General features: G+C 43.7%; 1 long non-coding RNA gene across 6 annotated transcripts; it reads left to right on the top strand.

Annotated features, from left to right (window-relative positions):
• Positions 1 to 3,513: 3,513 nt before the first annotated feature.
• LOC127007388 (uncharacterized) lies at positions 3,514 to 6,823 on the top strand. 6 transcript variants are annotated; one of them, XR_007760225.1, is made up of 4 exons: positions 3,514 to 4,888; positions 5,121 to 5,283; positions 5,314 to 5,565; positions 5,602 to 6,823. It is a non-coding gene; the product is annotated as an uncharacterized LOC127007388 (long non-coding RNA). The 6 variants fall into 6 exon arrangements; XR_007760226.1 differs by having other exon boundaries at positions 3,517 to 4,888; positions 5,121 to 5,313; positions 5,344 to 5,565; XR_007760224.1 differs by having other exon boundaries at positions 3,521 to 4,888; positions 5,121 to 5,439; positions 5,500 to 5,565.
• Positions 6,824 to 6,999: the final 176 nt, after the last annotated feature.

The raw sequence follows: 6,999 nt of genomic DNA, 5'->3' as shown, positions 1-6,999 counted from the left end.
TATATTTTTCCTGAAAGTTGTAGTAGGTACAAGATAAGTGTTTTTTTTAAATTTATTTATCTATTTTTTTTTTACAAAAGCGCACAAGCGCTAAAATCTCGGGAAATTTAATATATTCAATGACAATGAGAGAATTGAAAAGTTAGCTGATCAGATTGTATTAATTCATACCTAATAAATGTTCTAGCGATACGAAAGGGCCGTAGACCAAACAGCGTGGAACACTTCTCAACTTTACCAATAATTTTAATTAATGAAAAAGACCTTCATAGCAATGGTATTAAGGAAACAAACTGAAATGCCACATCTGGATACAGTACAGTCAGATCTTACATTTTCTCGCTTACAACGCAGTAAACTTATCTACTGAATAAAAAATAATAAAAAAACTCTCAGTCGATAATATTGCCAAGTCAGATATCCTCCTTCTTGGATCCGGGCCCTGGACTGACTCACAGTGACCAGGGATGGAGTGAATACAAGAGTTGCAAGTATTCGTATACGAATAGACTACGAACACTTCAAATTCCAACGAATACGAATACGAATTCGAATACACTGAAATGGTTTTAATTCGAGTACAAATACGAATACTTCTTGAAAGTATTCATGAATACATTCATGAATATTTTTCATTAAGTAGTACATTCAGTACCAGTGGGCACGGTTCCGCTAGCCGCTAATTAGCGAGGCTAATCTCTTTCATTAGCTGATTAGCGTTTTCGCTATCATTGGAAAGTTAGCGGACCATTGGCTTCCGCTAAATGTAGTTCCTCCTCCGCTAACTTTAAGTCCACTAAAAAAAATTCATACAGGTTTGTTCTTAATTGTCCGTTGTGGGCAGACACAGCACCAGTTGAGGTACACGGCGCAATAATTTCAGAGCTTCTCTTGTGGGTAAATTATGCCTTAAAGTAGGTAAATTGGACAATTGATAGTGAAACTTTTTTGGTATTTTAGGCCTCTCTAGTGGCACATTCAAGTCATCAGTGACGCTAATAGTCATAATATATGACGTCTGGAGACTTTAGCGCAGTGGCGACTTAAGTGTTACTGACGGTAGAAAGGTAGAGATTGGAAAAGCTAAACACGGGATTGGCTTGCGTGACGAGCCGTGGCCAGGGCAGAGGCAGGTGACATGGTGTACACCCCACGGCGGACTTAATTATTATAGTGTTGCTGCACCACATTCTACACATTAATAGCTAAACCATTAAAAATTACACCTTGTACAAGAGTTTCTTCTGATGTTTTTTATTTTTTTTATGTTTTGACCTTCATTGGCATCGGTGAATACATATCGTTTCCCCTTTTTCCTCACCCGAAGGGGGGAAGTGGAAACCGAAGCATTTCTGGTGAAAGCGAAGGTTAGAATTGTTCAAATAAAAAAAAGGATGGGATAAACCTTGTCTATATAGTGAAATGCATACTGGTCCTAAACTTCAGTATTATCGAATGTATTTTTATCCCTTAGCCAATAAAATCGCGGGTGCTGGCAGTGGTCTGACTGAGGATGTAAACAAACGCAAACCCTGTACCATCTCGCTTTTATCGAAGAAATTTGCCATATTGACTCTTATACTTTCATTTTTTTGTCAAGAAACACTAATTAGGACATATTTCATGTCAATATAAAGAAGGTTGTAAGATTTACACCACCTCCGTCGAGGTTGTAACTTACATCCTCCTTTACAGCCTCCCGGATGCTTCCTGAATTCGGGTGTAAGGGTCGGAGGTTGTACCTCGGCCTTACAATGTTGTAAGTGTTTTCTGAATATGGCCCCTGCGACGTTGTCACCGTGTAGTCGCGTTCATTCTTGTCGCCTTGTTTATCGTTATCGAAGTCATGCAAGGTGAGTGAGGACGTTCTTGTTCCGCCAGAAGATGCTGATCTGGGTGAGAGTGGAGTGGTGGAGTCCCAGAAGTTCCAGAACCCTTGGTCCCACCTGGAGAAGTACTTTGTCCTTAAATCAAGAGATATGACAGACGCCTATGTCTTTCACTTCCGGTGCGTAGCTAATGTGCCACCCGCCCACCCCACGGAGACCATCTTTAACGGACAGATGGCGAGCGTTTACAACTTGAAGCTAAGAGGTAACACCCAGCTAGTCTAAGCTATAACATATTGAATTTCAGGTCTCTCTCTCTCTCTCTCTCTCTCTCTCTCTCTCTCTCTCTCTCTAGGTCTGTCTTTAAATGTTTTATAACCAAAATACTAAACCGAAGATAAATCAATAAAAAGTTAGCGGTTAGCGTTAGCTTCCTTCCACTAATTTATTTATCAGTTTAGCGGTTTAGCGTAAGCGAAGCTAACTTTTTAGTTAGTGGATTACCAGTTAGCAAAGCTAACTTTTCGGTTTGCGGTGCCCACCACTTTTCAGTGGCAACTGAGTCAGACTCCAGCAGACACCGTGCTGCCACAGTCTGCTAACCCTGTAGCTATACACGTCGCCCAGGACAACATATGAAACAACAGCTGTTATTTCTGATAATAAATTTTGAGGTGTTAGTCAGACTTTTCGTAGAATATGAATACTTTTCCCTTGTATTCGATTACGAATACGAATACACACAATACCGGTATTCGAATGTATTCGAATACGAATACCGAATACGAATACTCCATCCCTGACTGTGAACCGTAAATAATTTTAAATCAGCTTCAACTTCGAAAATTTCTTTCACAAGACGCCGCAGATACACATATTTAAGAGAAACCTAGGACAGCATGAGTCAGAAGTCAGAAATCTCATTTAGCTATGAATGTTACCCAATCCAATGCAGTCCAGTTCTTGACTTTTCAGGATAAATATCGGCTGCTTTCAGGTGTCCCCTTAGTCTTGGTATTTCGAGCATGAGGTCATGAGCACTCACATATTTCATTGTAGAAGGCTGTGGGTTTTGAAACCAAAACCTTCAAGTATTGTCCAGTGACATGCAGGAGGTTCTTCGTTTGAACGACCTCAAACATGATTGCCCCGTTCTTGATGGCTTGTGATCGCATCTGGAGCTCGTTGTGAAAATGACCAATGCACTCCAACATGACCCTCTTGTTTTCTTCCTTTAGAGTGAATCAGGAATCTCTTGTCTGTTCCTCTGCCATATTTTTCTTAAACCTGATTCTTCTTCTCCATATAGACATTCCGTAATAATGCCATTTCAGAAGTTCTTGTTATATTGCATGCTTCACTATAGCAATCTTCGTACAAAAATAGTTGCTGTGCCTCCAGTTTCAATATCGTTTTGTTAATAGTTAAACCCTTAGTATGCAGGTACTGCTGTGCAAGATGAACCTCCCGAAGTATGTCTCTCACCACAGTAACAGATAACACTTCTTCATACTTCATACACAAAATCGTGAAATTGCATGCGCGGCAGACAGAAAAACTTGCGCTGCTCCTCTTATATCCATATTTTCTTGTTTGTCACAGAATCTTCAATCGCTGCCACGAATTCCCCAAACCATTCTTCTACCGGTCTCACTGCACTGTAATGAGCACTCCAGCGTGTCGTTGATACCCTTTCAAAGAGACTGCAGTGTCCATAGTCGATCAACACGTCATTCCATCGATTGCTGGACGTAGCAAAGAAAGTGTATTCTCCCCCAAGTGCCCCAGTAATTCATAAATGATTTTTCAGTAAAAGAACGATTAAAATTTCCTTAACTAAAACACGAAACCGCTAAATCTGAAAGTTGATTTATTCGTTTAATTAATATCATATTAAAGCTACCGAAAGAGGAGGGGAGGAGCATCAACCACAAGAATGTATACATCTACTGCATCCTGCCGCTCTAAGCATACATAACACAAATTCGGCGCCTCACATAATATCTAGGAAGAAATCTAAAGAGCGTACATGATGGATTCCGGAAGGAGATAGGTAAAAACTGGTTCACGAATAGGGTAGTGAATGGGTGGAACGAATCAAAAAGATATTTAGGTGACGTAAATGCGATTGAAAGTTCTGAATGGAGGTTAAGCAGATTTACACGTGAAGGGAGATTGGTGAACAGTTCGTCCTCAGAGGCTACGAGTAGACGGTCTTGCCTATTGTAAACTATTATTGCCTATCTCCTTTTAGCTTGATGTGTAGCTGATGGAGAAAAAAACGCTGACTAAAACATGAATGTATGAAGTGAGCATTAGGATCAGGGAGCAGACAAATGTTAATAATTCAAGACTAAGAAATGAAGATGCACAGGACAGAGCATGCGTAGAACTAACAACAGATCGACAACCAAAGTAACAGAATGGGAGCCCAGCAGAGTGTAGGAGTCAGGGCAAAGAACCAGGCGGAGAGCTGAAATTAGGGTAAGCTTATTTGGTGGCGTTAGGACGTTATATTAACATTATTTGCTTGGGTTATATTACTTTTTACCTGGTGGGGTTATGCTACTTCATTCAGTGAGGTTAGTGACCCTATTTGGGCTTAAGTTACAGCGGAAAGGCCTAATGCAATAATTATCTTTTTCATCATTGTTCTACTAAAAGTCGCGGCAATGTGTAATTCTTGTAATCACTAATCAGTATATGTGAGGTAGATAACAGGCAAGTTTTTCCTAGTTTACTCCAATGCGTAATATGGGTTAAAGAGTGTGTGACTTGTGCATGGGCATATCCTGTTGAAAGAGTGCCGGCCTGCCGGATACGGGCGCTGCCGTTGAAACTTCCGAAAGCTTATAGGAAGCAAACGGAACTGCGCAGTAACACGTCACGTGATATATCATGAGAGAAGATAAACGGGAAATTCCTGAGTGACGTCTCCAAGCTGAGGCTATATAAGTCCCTATGACGCTTATCAGGATCACACTGCAACGCAAGGAGCCCAAAACACCTGACCTAGCTGGCGCCGAGGCTTGGTGAAAATATTAAGCAGCAGCACACAGGTGAGCTAAGTTCAATCGTTTCACGTTTCCTCGCACACTTACCCGCTTGTATTGTTATCCTTTACCTGGATGATAGTCGGCTCCAGCCCGTCATGTCGCAATCATTTTTTTATTTTTATAGTTGCGCCATCTTTACTTGTATAAAAAAATTAGTGTTTAAAAATAGATATGATCCCAGTGCATTCTTGCTAATTGTTTATCTAATATATATTTTATTGTTGTTATTTTACAGTACCTCATCAAGATGGGTGACGACGGCGGTGGCGGAGGAGGCGATAGCGGCGGTGGTGGTGGTGGTGGAGGAGGTCATAGCGGCGGTGGTGGTGATGGAGGAGGTCATAGCGGATGGGGCGGTGGTGGTGGAGGTCATAGCGGATGGGGCGGTGGTGGTGGAGGTCATAGCGGATGGGGCGGTGGTGGTGGAGGTCATAGCGGATGGGGCGGTGGTGGAGGAGGTCATAGCGAATGGGGCGGTGGTGGAGGAGGTCATAGCGGAGGTGGTAGTGGTGGTGGTGGTGGTCATAGCGGCGGGGGCTCTAGTGGTGGTGGAGGTCATAGTGGTGGTGGTAGTGGTGGTGGTCATAGCGGTGGGGGCTCTAGTGGTGGTGGAGGTCATAGCGGCGGTGGTGGTGGTGGTGGAGGTGATGGCGGCGGGGGCGGTGGTGATGGTGGAGGAGGTGATGGCGGCGGGGGCGGTGGTGATGGTGGAGGAGGTGATGGCGGCGGGGGCGGTGGTGATTGTGGAGGAGGTGATGGCAGCGGGGGCGGTAGTGATGGTGGAGGGGACTCTAGTGGTGGAGGGGACTGGGATAACGATGGACAATATAGCAGCGGAGGATACGGAGGTCGGAGGAAAAAGAAGCATCAACAGCACCAAGCAAGCCGCTCCAAATACCTTCGGCGCCCAAAGAAAAGTCCCTGCTGTGTAGTATGCTGAGTAATGAGTGCTAACTGAATCGGCCGGGTACCTTGGTGCTGTGATGGCTTTGAGAGCCGCCTGCAAGTAAAGCCTCGTTCACACTGTGCCGACTCTGGGCCACGACAACCCAGCGACTTTTCCATTTGACAAGTTGGTTCCCACGCTCCAAGAAGGGGGGAAAGGTTTTATGGAGGTCTTGGTGTCTTGCCGACTGTCTGGGACATTCGACCAACTAGTTGCCAGCATGTCGTGGTAACCCTCACGACTCCAGACTCCCGTCACGACGTCGGCGCAGCATTCGGCAACAGTCTCTTTGAAGACATACCCGACCCTTTCACATCAACACCCAAGACCTCGTGGGTCGTGGATAGTCGTGGCCCAGAGTCGGCACAGTGTGAATGGCGCTTAAGAGGGACTCGTGCCGGTAACCTCTAGCTATAGCACTGGTGGCACTGCAGTCTATACCTTATACCAGTCAGCTACTCCCCCAGGGCCAAGAGCAGACCAAATTCATCTCCAGTAAACCCTCAGTACTCCTTCAGAGGGGCAAGTGGAAACAAAGCTAAGAAAATTCCACGACCCATGGCACCAATTAAGTCGTCTCCGATGGAGGGGAGGGGAGGGAGGAGTAAGGATTGTTTTTCAATGATGTTGCAAGAGGAACTTCGAAGCTCATATCTATTGAGTTCATTGGTTTGTGTAGAGACAATACTATATAATTTTATGATGTGGGTAATCTCTGACACTTTTGTTCCTCATAAAGAAAACATTATATATAGTTGCAGGCCTCGACAGTCGGTTTCTGCCATGACCCTGGTGAAAGCAAACTTTTCCCACATGTCAGGGGTGAACAGTGCCTTGTCTAAACCAGGGAACAAAGATGCTTACTATTTTCATTGGACAGAAGATCGTGACACTATTCTGAGTGTTTACTGAAAGTTGGTGACATTGCACGGTTACTGAGATGGCTGACCTATGTATGGTTGTGAATATTGTGAGTAAATTGTATAAATGCAGAGTGTATCTTTTATTTGCCATGCTCAGACTGGACGAGATGCTTTAATTAGATATGGGTGGGGGAGCGAAGGCGCCCATAAGGAACTGTTAAGACGACCAACAAGAAGGTACAGAGATAATATTTTTCCAGTTATAAGGAAATAAGGAGATTATAAGGAAATTCACTGAAAATGTT

Source organism: Eriocheir sinensis, chromosome 35, assembly GCF_024679095.1.
Source record: "Eriocheir sinensis breed Jianghai 21 chromosome 35, ASM2467909v1, whole genome shotgun sequence".
NCBI lineage: Eukaryota > Metazoa > Arthropoda > Malacostraca > Decapoda > Varunidae > Eriocheir > Eriocheir sinensis.
The sequence above is the reverse complement of the archived record's forward strand: the minus strand, read 5'-3'. Positions and strand labels throughout refer to the sequence as shown.